This window comes from Bos grunniens, chromosome 22 (genome assembly GCF_055505025.1).
Source record: "Bos grunniens cultivar Pamir isolate PY7600 chromosome 22, Bosgru_T2T1.0, whole genome shotgun sequence".
NCBI lineage: Eukaryota > Metazoa > Chordata > Mammalia > Artiodactyla > Bovidae > Bos > Bos grunniens.
This window is the reverse complement of record NC_141186.1, coordinates 41007501-41023028: the sequence shown is the minus strand read 5'-3', so window position 1 is coordinate 41023028 and position 15528 is coordinate 41007501. Positions and strand designations below refer to the sequence as shown.

General features: G+C 40.5%; 1 protein-coding gene and 1 long non-coding RNA gene across 19 annotated transcripts in view; both read right to left on the bottom strand.

Moving 5' to 3' along the window:
* The window catches only part of FHIT (fragile histidine triad diadenosine triphosphatase), a 1549085-nt gene that overhangs the window by 1005010 nt on the left and 528547 nt on the right, over nucleotides 1–15528 (bottom strand). The gene's annotated exons all lie outside the window — the stretch shown is intronic.
* LOC147348322 (uncharacterized) overlaps nucleotides 1–15528 on the bottom strand; it is a 33174-nt gene that overhangs the window by 10469 nt on the left and 7177 nt on the right. Inside the window, exon 1 of the long non-coding RNA XR_015151455.1 lies at nucleotides 5–15528. This exon is cut by the window's right edge and continues 7177 nt beyond it. This is a non-coding gene — a long non-coding RNA (uncharacterized LOC147348322). The remainder of the gene's footprint in view (nucleotides 1–4) is intronic.

Sequence of the window (15528 nt, the reverse complement as noted above, 5' to 3'; positions counted from 1 at the left end):
TTACCTGCTTAAGTCCTCCTCAGTCTTTAAATGTCAGCTAAAACGTCATGAAGACTGAACTGACCCTGACTTTCCACTCCAGCAACAAACGCACTGCCTGGTCCCCTGCCTGCGCCCTCTAAGTATGTCTTGAATAAGTAAACGTATGAATGGGTCTTCCCTGGTGGTCCAGTGGCTGAGATTCCGAGCTCCCAGAGCAGGGGGCCCAGGTGTGATCCCTGGTCAAAGAACCAAATACTACACGCCACAACTAAGATCTAGTACAGCCAAATAAATATTAAAAAACAATGAATGTATGAGTTGATGAATGTTCAATCACATGGGTATTGTGATGATCAAATGGACTGATACCTGTAAAACATTTAGCACGGTGCCTGGTAAACAGCAAGAGCGAGTGCTGGACCAGTTGCTATGTATTCTGAATATGAGCCTTGCTGAAAACTAGAGTCACGTTTGATGTGAACAACAATTAGAATCACCTGGGAAACTTTTGAACCTCTCAGTGGCCAGGCTCTGTCCCTGACCGATGAGATTAAAATCTCTGGGGGTGGGACTCAGACACTGGAGGGTTTTAAAGCTTCCCGTGGGTATTCCAGAGTGCTGCCACGGTGGAGAAAAACCACCTTGCCCTTCTTCGTATTGTGACCTCCCAGCTTTCCAGAGGAATACATGCTGGGTGGCAAGAAGAGTCCTCATTTTTCATGGCATGAGTCCAAGGCCTCACTTCTCCCATGGAAAGGAACAGCAGTGAGAATCCATGTAACAGAACGTCCAGCAATTCATTTCCCTTGAGCTCCTTGACAGCAGCCAGATGGTGGACGTTCTCCATGTATCGCCAAAGCCAAGCTGAAAACTTTCTTAGGAAATCCAAGTTGCCTGAAACTACTGTTGGGAGGTGATGGGGTAACACATAAAGATGATTCTGGTCCTTAGGGTTAAGTGTTGATTTAACAAAACTCGTCAGGATTCCATTAAAAACCTGTCATAATTGTTTCAATGAAGCTATTGCTTTATAGGAGTAATTAATTTCAACTGCTAAAAAAGGTAGACTTTCTAAGTGTTCATCCAGCTTATAAAAAGTAGGTAGGCTGGGAATCACTGGAACTTACCTTCTGTCTCCTTCACTACTGGGACATTTGGAGCATCAGGAAACCGAACTGTACTTTCCTGAGCCTCCTGTTCCTAATGACCAACCTTCTGTGTATGCAAATATAAATTTAAGTTCAGATATATTATGCTATTGTTCTCACTCATTTTGAACTTTTCAAAATGTGATGTAAGCATTGAGGAGTATCCAGAGAAATTTTATGTCTTTTAAGACCTTAAACACACAGACACACAGTGAACGAAAACGCCTTACTCTACCAGACAAAGCAGAGTGCAGGTCTCCAAAAATCTGAGCACCATTTAAAATTGAAACCTACGAAGGCAAAGCTTACACTAAGCCAACATAAAGGCTACAGAATTATTATAAAAGGTACAGGATTGCTCTCTGGAAATAATATCTCAGTGGGCTAAATTCCCTCTCTTCCTGCTTTTCCATGCTGGTAAATTGCAAAGAAAAAAAAAAGCATGATTCATGAATATAAATTTCTCTTGGCTTTTTAAATCATACACTGGCATATTCCTCAAACTTCAGCCAAATGAGAATACATGGATAATGACAATTTTACAATAAGTGGTTCCAGGATGCAGGCTTTTCATGATTCTCATATGAAAGGCACTATAAAAAAAGAGTATTATTATTGTTATTATTTCAAGCACCCAGGAAAACCACAATCAATGATTAGCCATAACAATTAAACTAACAATAATACATCTGGAATAAGCTCCATGGTAATATGTACTTCATGCTTAATAGTTCAAATTAATTCAATCTGATGGCGTTAGACACAAGAGTTAGGAGCTGGAGAGCACAAAAATTCACATTAGCTTCCACTTTGAAAAATATTATGAAAAGCAAAGGAAGGAAATGAGGCTATAAACAGCAGTGGTAAATAGAAGGGCTCATAGACGATATGGTCAGGAATAACTCTCAGCTATTAGGAATTCAGCAATGGAAACATGAAGGCTGGCCGTTTCTGTCCTCACACATTCCTTCAGAGTCAGCAATTGGGAAGCCCAATTGATCTAAAGAATTGATCTAAAAAGAATTGATCTAAAACCCCCAAATCAAGGCCATTACAAAAAATAAAAAAGCCAAAATCTAGCATCAATCAATGACATTTCCAGTTCTGGTCGGGGGGCTGACAATAAAGGGTTGATCTCCCTTTCTAATACAACAAAGGGTTAGAAGTTGTATCACTCAAGATATCACTCAAGATTGATCTGATGGCTGAAAACATTTTGTCAACACTCCAAAAACTGCATTAGTGACTAGATGATGGATGAAGTGAGTCAATTAGAACTGGATTAGAAATCCAGATATGAAGTCAATTATTTCCAATCTGAGAATAGGAATTTATTTACCAATGATATGTGATAAGCAGCATCAATTTTCAAAACCTGAAACCCTGTCACTGTTTGTCCCTAGGGAAAAATGCAAGTAAAAATAGCTTTGAAAAGACTGAACTTGAACTTGGGAACATTTTCCCAGATGTCTGAAACTTTCGCTTTCAGTAACTTACTTTGTTCCCAGACTTGGATACCTGGTAGGGAGATTCTCGTTAGTTTTCAGTAGAGAAAATGTGGACAAAGAAGTGAGTCGACTATTCCAAGTTCAAACAGCTTTACAGCAAAAAACCCTACTTTGCTCACTTGAAGTCTGATTCTCTTTCCCTATACCAGCTGAGTCCTTAATAATAAACATGATGATAATAGCTGACATTTACTGAGTCTTATATTACACAGCACTCTATCTAAGCACCTAAAAGATAGCAATTTATTTAATCTAAAATGTATGAGATCAGTACTATTATTATTCTCATTTTGTAAAGGAAGGAAAGGAGATGCTGGAAGGTTAGTTGACCTGCATAGCAAGTGGAGTGAGACCTTGAACCCTGCACATCTTTCCCCCTTAATAGTGTCTTGACCTTGTCTCAGAATAGAAGTGACTAGATATATAAGGGTTAAACCTGACAAGACCAACTCCAAGTTAAGCCTTCTTTACACTAGGAAAACCATTTTCAATATACTTATAATAACTTTATATACGAAATAACATTTTGAAGTTTATTTCCTCCCAACACAGCAACATCTCTGCATCTCCCCTGGGATTTTCAGCCCTGTCTGTTGCAGAGCTGGTCTGGGCTAAGCAAGTATTGCTTTACCATTCTTAAATAAAAACTATTATAGAGAATGCAGAAAACAATTTCCCTTTCAGTTTCTCCACTTTTATACACATTGAGAAAGATGGATCCTTAAAACGCTGAAGGAAAGCTCACAATATAATAAAACTTCAGTATCAGAAATGTTCCAGGTCCCTCTGCTCTCTGCCCATATTTAGAAAACTACAATTTAATATAAGGCTCAGCCCTCCAGAGAATCCAGTGTATCAAACTGCTAATACATTTTTATATATACTTAACTGAGATAAAAAAGAAAGAGATAGAGAAGCCAGGGCAGCTATGTCAAATACATAATTATGATAAGACTAATCCAGCTAACAGCAAAAGAGGCAGATAGTGACTCTACTGCAATGCTGTTGTATAGTTTGTATGGTCAGAAAACTATATCCATATAAATTGTGAATGAGGCAGGAGCCCCATTACAGGAAAGCAAAGATAACTTACTGTGAGACTCCACAAAATACAGCTTATCCAGGAGATCAAGGAGCATTTATCCTGTTACAAAATTATCATTCAAATATATTTTATAAATTGAAAACCTGAATCAAATCATTTTATTATCGAAACAGTATTAAAAAGGAGCAAACTGTTGTCTATAACCAAATATCCAGGGAAAACTTAATTTTGTTTTCCCTAACAGAAAACAAAATTGTGGCAAATATTTTCAATTCTGTAGATAACTTAAAAATTCTCCTTCCAGCTCAAAATTCATGGCTGTGCTATCAACCATGTCGTATTTCTCAGTCTTGACCACAGAAATACCTCGAGATACATATACATTGCTGAAATACACTATTTCTCAAACTTGACTTTATCTTCCACTCTAGTAACATGGTCAAAAAAGGAAGGTTACTCTGGTCACTTCATTTTTGGCAAATCCATATTAACTCATTTTTTTAAATGCTCATTAACATTTCTATTAATGATACTTCTGACCCTCCATACCCACCCTTTCAGACAGGTCAAAATGAAATTGTTCAGTTTGCCATTTAAGCTTAACCCTCAAGTCTTTGCAGAGATAAAATATCATAAACCAATGAGTCTCTTCCAGCTTAAGATAGGAATTCCTTATTCTCTTCTAACTTAACTCTAGTTTTTGCTAATCCCATGAGGGATGCAAACCCACATGCCTATTGCACTACAACATAACGGAAATAAATGAGTAAAGGCAATCTAGTTATAAGAAAAATAGACACCAATACATTTGGTTGCATACTAAACACTATGACCCTGCCCCTTATTTTTTGTCACAGAGACTTCCAGATTTTTTTTTCATTTTCTAAACTTTGCTAGAGACAAAATCGTAAAGAAATGATCTCAATAGCGCAAGCAGAGACTAGATGGCAGTTGACTTTGACCTCAAGCTTAGACATCAGGGAGAGGTGAAGACTGGCAGTTTATCTGTCTGGATTGGCAGTTTCTGCTCACTCGCAGCCATTTTTTGCTGACTAGGCGTTTAGGCTCAATGTTGTAAGATCTTCCAGTTTTTTAATGCAAAGTAAGAAAATCTGCACTTTCTGTGAAAGCTCCAGACTTTTCTCCTGTTTTCTAATGTTGCATAAGACCTTCCATATTTCCAGTATATTCTATTCCTATATTCTAATGGAGTAGACGTCTGGTTTTCTGTTTGCTTTTTGCCACTGAGCTGTGATATTGAGACCTCTGAGTTATACCGTCCTTCAGCCAATAGTTTTTAACATTTTTCACTACTAACCGCTACTCCAACCACCCATCCTTTCCACCAGTCTCTGCCCAGTTTAGTTCATTCGCTCAGTCGTGTCTAATTGCTTGTGACCCCATGGACTGCAGCATGCCAGGCTTCCCTGTGCTTCACCATCTCCCAGACTTGGCTCAAACTCACATCCATTGAGTCAGTGAGGCCATCCAACCATCTCATCCTCCATTGTCCCCTTCTCCTCCTGACTTCAATCTTTCCCAGCATCAGGGTCTTTTCCAAAGAGTCAGCTCTTTGCACCAGGTGGCCAAAGAACTGGAACTTCAGCTTCAGCATCAGTCCTTCCAATGAATATTCAGGGTTGATCTACTTCCTTTAAGATTTTACTCCAGAAAATACTTCCAGGACTTCCCTGGTGCTCTAGTGCTTAAGAATCCACCTGCCAATGCAGGAGACACAGTTTCAGTCCCTGCTCTGGGAAGATTCCACATGCCACAGGACAACTAAGCTCGTGTGCCACAACCCCTGGGCCCTCACTCTAGAGCTTGTGCTCCACAGCAAGCGAAGCCACCACAGTGAGAAGCCTGCACGCCGCAACAGAGAGTAGCCACCGCTGGCCACAACTAGAGAAAGCCTCATGCAGCAAGGAAGACCAGCAAAGCAAAGAGAAAGAAGAAAAGGATACCTCCTCTACACAACTTCCCCTGAAGCATTCTACTCTTCCTTCCTCGTGATCAAGCTGTTTTATTCCTTCAGCCTTTTCTATCCATACACTTTGCGATCCAAGCCTTCTAACTCCTTCTCTAATTATACCTAGACTACAAATCTCTAGCACTGAGGATCCTGTCTCCTACCACCTTCACAATCCCTAAGGACCAAGCACAGTATCATACACCCCTCAGGCATTACATGCAGACTCTAGGTGAATAAACAGTCTATTTGCCTACTCTTGCTGGGCTAGTAGTTTACATTCTCAGACCTAATGCACTTTTGAATCAAAATAATATGTCTATGTCAACTCTCCATAGTTAAGGCAATCTTAAGGATTCAAATACTAAGCTGTACAGGCAAGGCAAAACAGTTTATCTGGGCAATGAGAGAAGAAGACATCTGTTGATCTGAATCATCAAGGCAACTGTCCCAGTCCTACAAATGTTCAGGGTTGGAACTTAGTTTGAAGATGTAAGCATGGAGGGAAAACAGATGATACAAGTGTCATCCCTTTCATGTCCTGGACTTGTGACAGACATCATTAATTGATCACAGCATTCTTTTCTACTGAGTCTAAATCCAACTTTAGAAACCTTTTTAATAGCGTTCGAGATGGATCGGGCTTCTCTGGTGGTTCAGACGGTCAAGAATCTACCTCCAATGCAGGAGACCTGGGTTTGATCCCTAGGTTGGGAAGATCCCCTGGAGGAGGAAGTGGCAACCCACTCCAGTATTCTGGCCTGGAGAATCCCCACCGACAGAGGAGCCTGGCTGGCTACAGTCCTTCAACTGTAGCCTTGAGGTCACAAAGAGTCAGACATGACTGAGTGACTAAGCAGCAGCAATAAGGAAAACTAAGGTACTAAGTTTTCTTTGGGCATGATCCAGCCCTGGTAGAGGGAACTGGGAGGCTCCTCTTGATAGTGTCACACAATGTGAACTCAACATGAAGGAAAACGAAAAGCATCATGACTTTAACAACAAAAATATTTTCATTCTTACGGGAGTCTATGAAACAAGTGGTTAATAGCATGGGCTCTGAAGTCAAACTGCTGCTGCTGCTGCTAAGTCACATCAGTAGTGTGCGACTCTGTGCGACCCCATAGACGGCAGCCCACCAGGCTTCCGTCCCTGGGATTCTCCAGGCAAGAATACTGGAGAGGGTTGCCATTTCCTTCTCCAGTGCATGAAAGTGGAAAGTGAAAGTGAAGTTGCTCAGTTGTGTCCGACTCTTTGCAACCCCATACACTGTAGCCTACCAGGCTCCCCCATCCATGGGATTTTCCAAGCAAGACTACTGGAGTGGGTTGCCATTGCCTTCTCCAGAAGTCAAACTATGAAGGTTCAAATCCTGGGTTTCTACCTAAGAGGAATGCTATGAAACTTTCTTATGCCTCATTTCCTGCATCCATAAACTGGTCAGGAAGATCCCCTAGAGGAGGGCATGGCAACCCACTCCAGTATTCTTGCTGGAGAATCCCCATGGACAGAAGAGCCTGGTGGGCTACAGTCCGGGGCATCGCGGAGTCAGATACAACTAAGCGACTAAGAACTAGGGATTTTGTCTAAAAATAGAGTTGGTACGAGAGTGGGAAACACTATCAAATGGATCAGGTACACATCAATTTTACAGGTCAAAAAAAGAAAACATAGCATGTACCATCTGCTGCCTCTCCACTTCTCTATATTTTAGAAGCTGGATGACTTAGAATGGGGAAAGTTAGGTATCTAAAGTTGAAGAGTTAAGTAAGAACTAAAGTAGAAAAAGACATTCTACTTTAATAGCTATGCCAGATTTATCACAAATGTTAAGCTTTAATCCTGTATAAAAGATTTACTCTGTGATGAAGCTGCTTTTGTTATGCCTTATAAAACATACTGAAATATACGCAAGGTAAATAACTTCACAGGGATTGCTAGTATAAATAAATAAATAGCTATATTCATTTATATTTATATTCAAGATGATATTTTGTTTCACAAACATTGAACCAAAACCACATTAAACAACTTAGACACAAAATGACCACCATCAAGATTTAAGATAAGAGGACTGCCCTGGCAAAGACCTGGTGAAGCCAAATAAAGTGAATAAATAAATATATTTTTTAAAAACCTAAGGGTAGTCATTAGGATGAGGGACTTCCCTGGCTGTTCAGTGGTTAAGATTCTGTGCTTCCATGGAAGAGGGCTCATTTCAGTCCCTGGCTGAGGAACTATGCCTTGTGGCAACAAAAAGAAAAAAAAAAAAGAATTATCATGAAAAGTCAATTATCTTTAATATAAGCAAATTTATAAGTATTTATTGAAACAAATGATCCCTTAATACCAGAAAAAATAAATGTGGATGGGTTGATTAAACCTACTAAGAGACCAAAAGTTACTTTTCAGAGGCTCTGTGCCTTTTAAGCCAAAACCAGAGACAATAAGAAACCAGTAAAAGATAAATTAAGGTGCAAGCCAAAGACTGAGAAGCACAGTAGAAGTCTGCAAGTTCTGCCTGGCACAGCATGCACTCCTCGTCATGCCAGAGTCAGTATCCTGACTTCCCTCCAGGGAAACTCTTCTTTCCAACTCTCTGGCCAAATGGTGTGGATGGAGCTAACTTCATGCCCCGCCATCCAGAGTGCACAAGTGACCAATCAGTGTTTTCCATTTGATGGATGAATAACACAAGGGCCATTCATCAATTCAAGTCAGTCCAATTTTACTCAGTCCTGATCTCTGGCCTGGAACTATTATGAAAGAGAACTTTAAATAAAAATCCTGCTTGCATGCTCAGCTGCTAAGGCATACTTTGAGTTTCTGGTGGTCATCTAACCCCCACAAAAAGAGACCCTACCTCTGAACCAATCTGACGGAAGCAGAACTAAAAGATGAGAAAACTAGATCTCTGATGCTATCTTTAAACAGCTAAATCCAGACATTCCTAAAGGTGAAATAGCTCTTAACTTTTCAGATAGGTAAGGCAAAATCCCATTACTTTCATTAAGTCACAGGTAGAGTTGAGTTTCTGTGACTTGCAAATAAGAATCAGTAGTAAATGCAAACAGTTTATAATTTATTTTATTATCAGGTGTTGAACCTCTAAGCTTTTGCATCCCTGTATTTCAAAACTTTTTTTCCAATACTGATGGACTATTACCTCCTGCAGTGACCCTGGTAAATTCTCATTTCCTCCCAGTGCCTTTGTTTTCTCATTTGTAAAGTAGAAATTTTAAAAATGGTAGTCCACAGAGAGGATATACAAATGACCAATAAGCACATAAAAAGATGTTCAACAACATTAGTCAATCAGTTCAGTTCAGTTCAGTTCAGTTTAGTCACTCAGTCGTGTCCAACTCTTTGTGACCCCGTGGACTGCAGCATGCCAGGCCTCCCTGTCCATCATCAAACTCACGTCCATTGAGTCAGTGATGCCATCCAACCATTTCATCCTCTGTTGTCCCCTTCTCCTCCTGCCTTCAATCTTTCCCAGCATCAGGGTCTTTTAAAATGAGTCAGCTCTTCACATCAGGTGGCCAAAGTATTTAGGAGTTTCAGCTTCAACATCAGTCCTTCCAATGAATACCCAGGACTGACCTCCTTTAGAATGGACTGCTAGGATCTCCTTGCAGTCCAAGGGACTCTCAAGAGTCTCCTCCAACACCACAGTTCAAAAGCATCAATTCTCGGCTTTCAGCTTTCTTTATAGTCCAACTCTCACATCCGTACATGACCACTGGAAAAACCATAGCCTTGATTAAATGGACCTTTGTTGGCAAAGTAATGTCTCTGCTTTTGAATATGCTATCTAGGTTGATCATAACTTTCCTTCCAACAGCAACCGTCTTTTAATTTCATGGCTGCAGTCACCATCTGCAGTGATTTTGGAGTCCAGAAAAATAAAGTCTGACACTGTTTCCACTGTTTCCCCATCTATTTGTCATGAAGTGATGGGACCAGATGCCATGATCTTTGTTCTCTGAATGTTGAGCTTTAAGCCAACTTTTTCACTCTCCTCTTTCACTTTCATCAAGAGGGTCTTTAGTTCTTCTTCACTTTCTGCCATAAGCGTGGTTTCATCTGCATATCTGAGGTTATTGATATTTCTCCTGGCAATCTTGATTCCAGCCTGTGCTTCATCCAGCCCAGCATTTCTCATGATGTACTCTGCATATAAGTTAAATACGCAGGGTGACAATATACAGCCTTGACGTACTCCTTTTCCTATTTGGAACCAGTCTGTTGTTCCATGTCCTTTTCTAAGGTCTAAAAGACCCTGATGCTGGGAAAGATTGAAGGCAAGAGAAGAAGGGGACAACAGAGGATGAAATGGTTGGATTGCATCACCGACTCAAAGGACATGAGTTTGAGTAAACTCCAGGAGTTGGTGATGGACAGGGAGGCCTGGCGTGCTGCAGTCTATGGGGTCTCAAAGAGTCCATTTCCAGTCAATAGGGAAATGCAAATCTACTCTACAATGAGACACTACTTCACACCTACTTGTATGGTTATAATCAAAAGGATAGACAATAATAAGTGTTTCCTAAAATGTGGAGAAATTTGAAACCTCATATACTGTTGATGAGAAGGAAAATGGTGTTGGCAAACAGTCTGGTAATTCCTCAGAAGTTAAAAATAGAGTCATCATATGACCTAGCAATTCAACTCCAGAGGAAAAAATATGTATAAGTGCATACAAAAATTTGTATGTAAATGTTCATAGCAGCATTATTCACAATAGCCAAAGTGTAAAAACAACCTAAATGTGCATCTACTTATGAAAAGGTAGACAAAAAGTAGTATAACCATGAAATGAGATATCATTCAGTAATAAAAGAAATGAAGTACTGATACATTCTACAATTTGGATGAACCTTGAAAACATTATGCTAAGTGAAAGAAGTCCATCACAAGAGACCACATACTGTCTGATTGCATTTATATGAAATGTCCAGAAGAGGCAAATCCATAGAGAGAGAAGCCTTGAGAAGGGTTGAGGCAGCAGGAAGGTGGACGGCAGACCCAGGGCCGTTGGTGCCTTCTCACGTTGCTCTTGTTTATTCCTTGGATCATGAGCAACCTGTCTTACCCACACATGTGTCACATCCTATAACACACTTGTACATACCTGTGTCCATCAATAAAATTGATGTCCTCCTGCCCCACCAAAAAAAGAGAAAGAGAGAGAGAGAGCTATGCGGCAGCACAGGCAGTTTCCCATTGGGTCTGAGCTTCAGCAGTCCCCCCACCAGGAGACCAGTGAAGTAGGGCAACACCTGTTCTTCTGCAAATTTGTGCCACTGAAAGGGTGCAATCAAAAATGCCGATAAACTGGGAAGAGATACTTAGGGTGTTTGGGATGAACATGTACACACTGCTATATTTCAAACGGATAACCAACAAGGACCTACTGTATAGCACAAGGAGCTCTGCTCAATGTTACATGGCAGCCTGGATGGGAAAGGAGTTTAGGGGAGAACGGATACATGTATATGCATGGCTGAGTCCCTTTGCTGTCCACCTGAAACTATCACAACATTGTTAATCAGCTATATTCCAGTACAAAATACAAAGGTGTTTTTTTTTTTTTTTTTTTTTAGTATCAATAAGTTGGAGGAAATGCAATAGACTTGGTGAAGTGTTCTACACGGGTGATGGAGAAAGATAGAAAAGGACACTGCAGCCCATATTAAAAATGGGCTTGACAAGAAATATTCCTCACCTGACACTGTGTCCTGGGGAGGAAGTTCAGTAGTTACATGACACATAAAACCAAACACTTCATTTACTGAACCAAGAGGCCATTATTCTGTTCAAATCCGTTAAAAGAATGGACTGTACCACACACCTGGTGATTCTTCCAAGACAAGAATTGAAGCCTAAACTCCAAACACTGAACATTGAAACCTTCAGTCTTGCCTAAGGTGACAGCTAGATCTTCGACCTTCTTCTGTGTTGCTTTACACAGGGTATTCTCTGCACTAATTTTTTGTGGCTACAAAAAACACAATAAATTATGCTTTTATTTACTTTTCATTCCACACCTTCCTGCCTCATGTGTTTTCTCTTCAAAATCCACTTCTTTCAATAATAAATCTGCTCGAGAAGTGGAAATAAGGGAGCAGGGAGAATAGTTTAGTGGTTTCTAGGAGCTATAAGGAGGGGAGAATAGGTGGTAACCAACAACGTGTACAGGGTTTATTTTGTGGGATGATGAAAATTTTCTGGAATTAGAAAGTGGTGATGGCTGCAAACAACTTGGTGAATATACTAAAAATAGCAAGCTGTATACTTTAAAAGAGTTAATGCTATGGTAGAGGAATTTTATCTCCATTTTAAAAATTTAATGAAAAAAAAATGGTAGCCTTTTCTGACTTTCACCACGGTCAGTACAAGAAATCCATGATGATAATTATAAAAATGACCACTCTTGGGAAAAGCTGAGAAAAAAAAATCCATATAAATGTAAAGATCTATTGTTTTTAAAGCTTCAGCAAGTGTTTAAAGAGTGGGCAAACAAAATTACCAAATAGATTTTCTCAGGTCACTTGGACTCCTTTGTATCAAGAAATGGTCAACAGATATTTTGCAGGCTCACATAAAAGCTGTTTGGAGACCTCTTGAGGTTAATAGCATGCAACATATTGCCACTGCTTCAGCCTGGCCAGGAATATTATTTATGCCACCCTTTCATAGCTGTATTGGTCTCCCATTAAACATTCAGTTTTCTTGTTAATAAACTGCATTATGATCTGGATGCATTGTCTGGATCAACTGCATTGTCCAAAATGCTCCCCCATTATTACAGAAAATGCAGAACATAATTAGCATTCCTCTTTGCAGGAGCCACAGCTTCCAAAAATGGTGCCATATTATGAAGCCTTAATTAATAAACAAGAGTTGGGCCATGACCAGTTGCACTTTTCTGAATTTTATATTGTGAAGAAAGGTCACTGTTCAAATTCCATTTACAAATATCTAAATTCGGGCTAGCCTACATGAAGACAATCTAAACAGCAAGCTTGTGGATTCTATGCTGCTAACAGCATTGTGCTGGTACACCAACAATAGCAAACTATTAACTGCTGGGACATAAACCATCCTGAGAAATGCTCGGGGTGGGATGATGATAACATTGTATTTCAGCTGTACTGTAAGGTGCAATTCTTCTATTTTTTCATATGCATTTCCCATTTAATGGATGAAGGAACCACGGTGGCTTTTCATATCACTGTGAAGCCCTAAATGTGACAAAAGGGAAAAAAATGTGAGCTGGAAAAAAAACAAAATCTAAGTGTGAAGTGGTGCCAGGAGGAGTAGGGTACATCGTGATGGAGTGTAAGTACACAGTTTCTCTCTGCATCTGCAGCTGCTTGTTATTGATTTTCCCCTAACCTAACCCCAAAGGAGAGTCATTTAGGTAAGTCATGAGCATTGAACTAATATTTGGGACCATAATATTGAGTAGTCCAGTTTATGAGCCTCAACTACAGGAGTATTTGCATTAAACTGTATTCCCCTTATTAAAATCTATCAACTCTACCATCTGGAGAATTAGATGGCACCTGTTACGCTCAGCTGCAAGTTCTCTGTGCACTGAGAGGACCACAGTCAGAGGGCAGCAAGGAGCCAGACCCAGACCAGAGAAGAGAGGGAGGGGGAGAGCATGGAACGTGTGTCGAAAAGCAGATCGCGTTAAAGACCTCCAGTGCTTAAATCTGGAGAGTCCTAAGCCTACTGCAAACACAGAGCTGTGTGAACATGATAATTCTTTCAACAAACTGTAATACGGCTTCCTGGAGCGCTGTGAAAACCAGGTGGTGAGATGGTGTTACAGTTCAGCAAGGAGAGGCTGACCTGGTGACGGACTATGGAGTCCACAGGAAGCCTGAGAAATGGTCCCTGCCTCCGCAGAATCAGCTAGTGCTCATGGAGCCCGAGCCTGGGGGATTTCAGCAGCCTGAACAAGCTGTCTTAGATCACTGCCCTTTCCATCAGCTCCAGGGCACCAGGCAATGGCTTAGAGTCCTATCAGTCTTGGCAGGACTTGTTCGCTGTGACCACAAAGATGGCATTTGTATCAGTAATAGGCTGAAAGAAGCCCCTTTCATGCATGTGAAGAACTCTCCCTGAGACAGTGGTTTAAGTCCTACGTCTCTACCACCTAGCTATGTGATCCTGGAAAAACCAGTTTGCTCATCTTTCAATCAGAGGGTGGCGTCAGATAATATATACCTGTGAAGTGAGTGAATAAGAAAATAAAACCCCAAACTGAGTTTTTCCACCTCAGTACCACTGATATTTAGGGTCAGATCATTGTTTGTTGTGGAGTCTGAGTAGGGGAAAAGAATATTCCCTTCTACTATTCTTGGTTCTGCAGCTGGTCTAAGAAATAAACTGACATAAAACACACTAATGGTAGAGGAAAAAAAAAAAACCTATTTTAATTACATATATACCTACAGGAGCCCCACAAAGGTGTAAGACTCAAAAGACCAGGTGGAAGCCATAAACATGATGAAAAGACAGCCCTCAGAATAGGAGAAAATATTTGCAAATGAAGCAACTGACAATTAATCTCAAAAATATATAAATAGCTCATACAGCTCAAAATAAAAAAGATAAACAACCCAATCAAAAAATGGGCAAAAGACTTAAGAAGACATTTCTCCAAAGAAGACATACAGATGGCCAGGAGGCACATGGAAAGATACCCAACATTACTACTCTTTATAACCCTATGGACTGTAGCCCAACAGGGCAAGAGGGTTTCATTTTCTCCACATCCTCTCCAGCATTTATTGTTAGTAGATTTTTAAATTATGGTAATTCTGACCACTGTTGGTGGGAAGGTTAAATTGATACAGCTTCTATGGGGAACAGTATGGAAGTTCCAGAAAAAAACTAAAGCTGGAACTACCATATGACCCAGCAATCCCACTCCTGGGCATATATCCAGAGAAAACCGTAATTCAAAAAGATACACACCCCAAAGTTCCCTGCAGCACTATTTAAATAGCCAGGACATGTAAGCATCATAAATATCCATTAATGGAGGAATGGATAAAGAAGATGTGTTAATATATATATAATGAAATATTATTCATCCAGAAAAAAGGAACAAAATTGGGTCATTTTTAGAGATGTGGATGAACCTGCAGACTGTTGTACAGAGTGAACTAAGTCAGAAAGAGAAAAACAAATATCATATACTAATACATATAAATGGAAACTAGAAAAATGGTATAGATGATCTTATTGGCAAAACAGAAATAGAGACAAAGGTGTAAAGAACAAATACGGATACCAAGCGGGAGAGGGGAGGGGGATCAGTTATATTGGGAGACTGGGGTTGACATATATACAGTACTATGGGTGAAATAGATAACTGATGAGAACCTATTGTATAGCTCAGGGAACTCGACTCAATGCTCTGCTGCTACTGCTGCTGCTGCTAAGTCGCTTCAGTCGTGTCCAACTCTGTGTGACCCCATGGACGGCGGCACACCAGGCTCCGCCATCCCTGGGATTCTCCAGGCAAGAACACTGGAGTGGGTTGCCATTTCCTTCTCCAATGCATGAAAGTGAAAAGTGAAAGTGAAGCCACTCAGTCATGTCAGACTCTTAGCGACCCCATGGACTGCAGCCCACCAGGCTCCTCTGTCCATGGGATTTTCCAGGCAAGAGTACTGGAGTGGGTTGCCATTGCCTTCTCCATGACTCAATGCTCTGCTGCTGCTAAGTTGCTTCAGTCGTGTCCGACACTGTGTGACCCCATAGATGGCAGCCCACCAGGCTCCCCCATCCCTGGGATTCTCCAGGCAAGAACACTGGAGTGGGTTGCCATTTCTCTCCAATGCATGAAAGTGA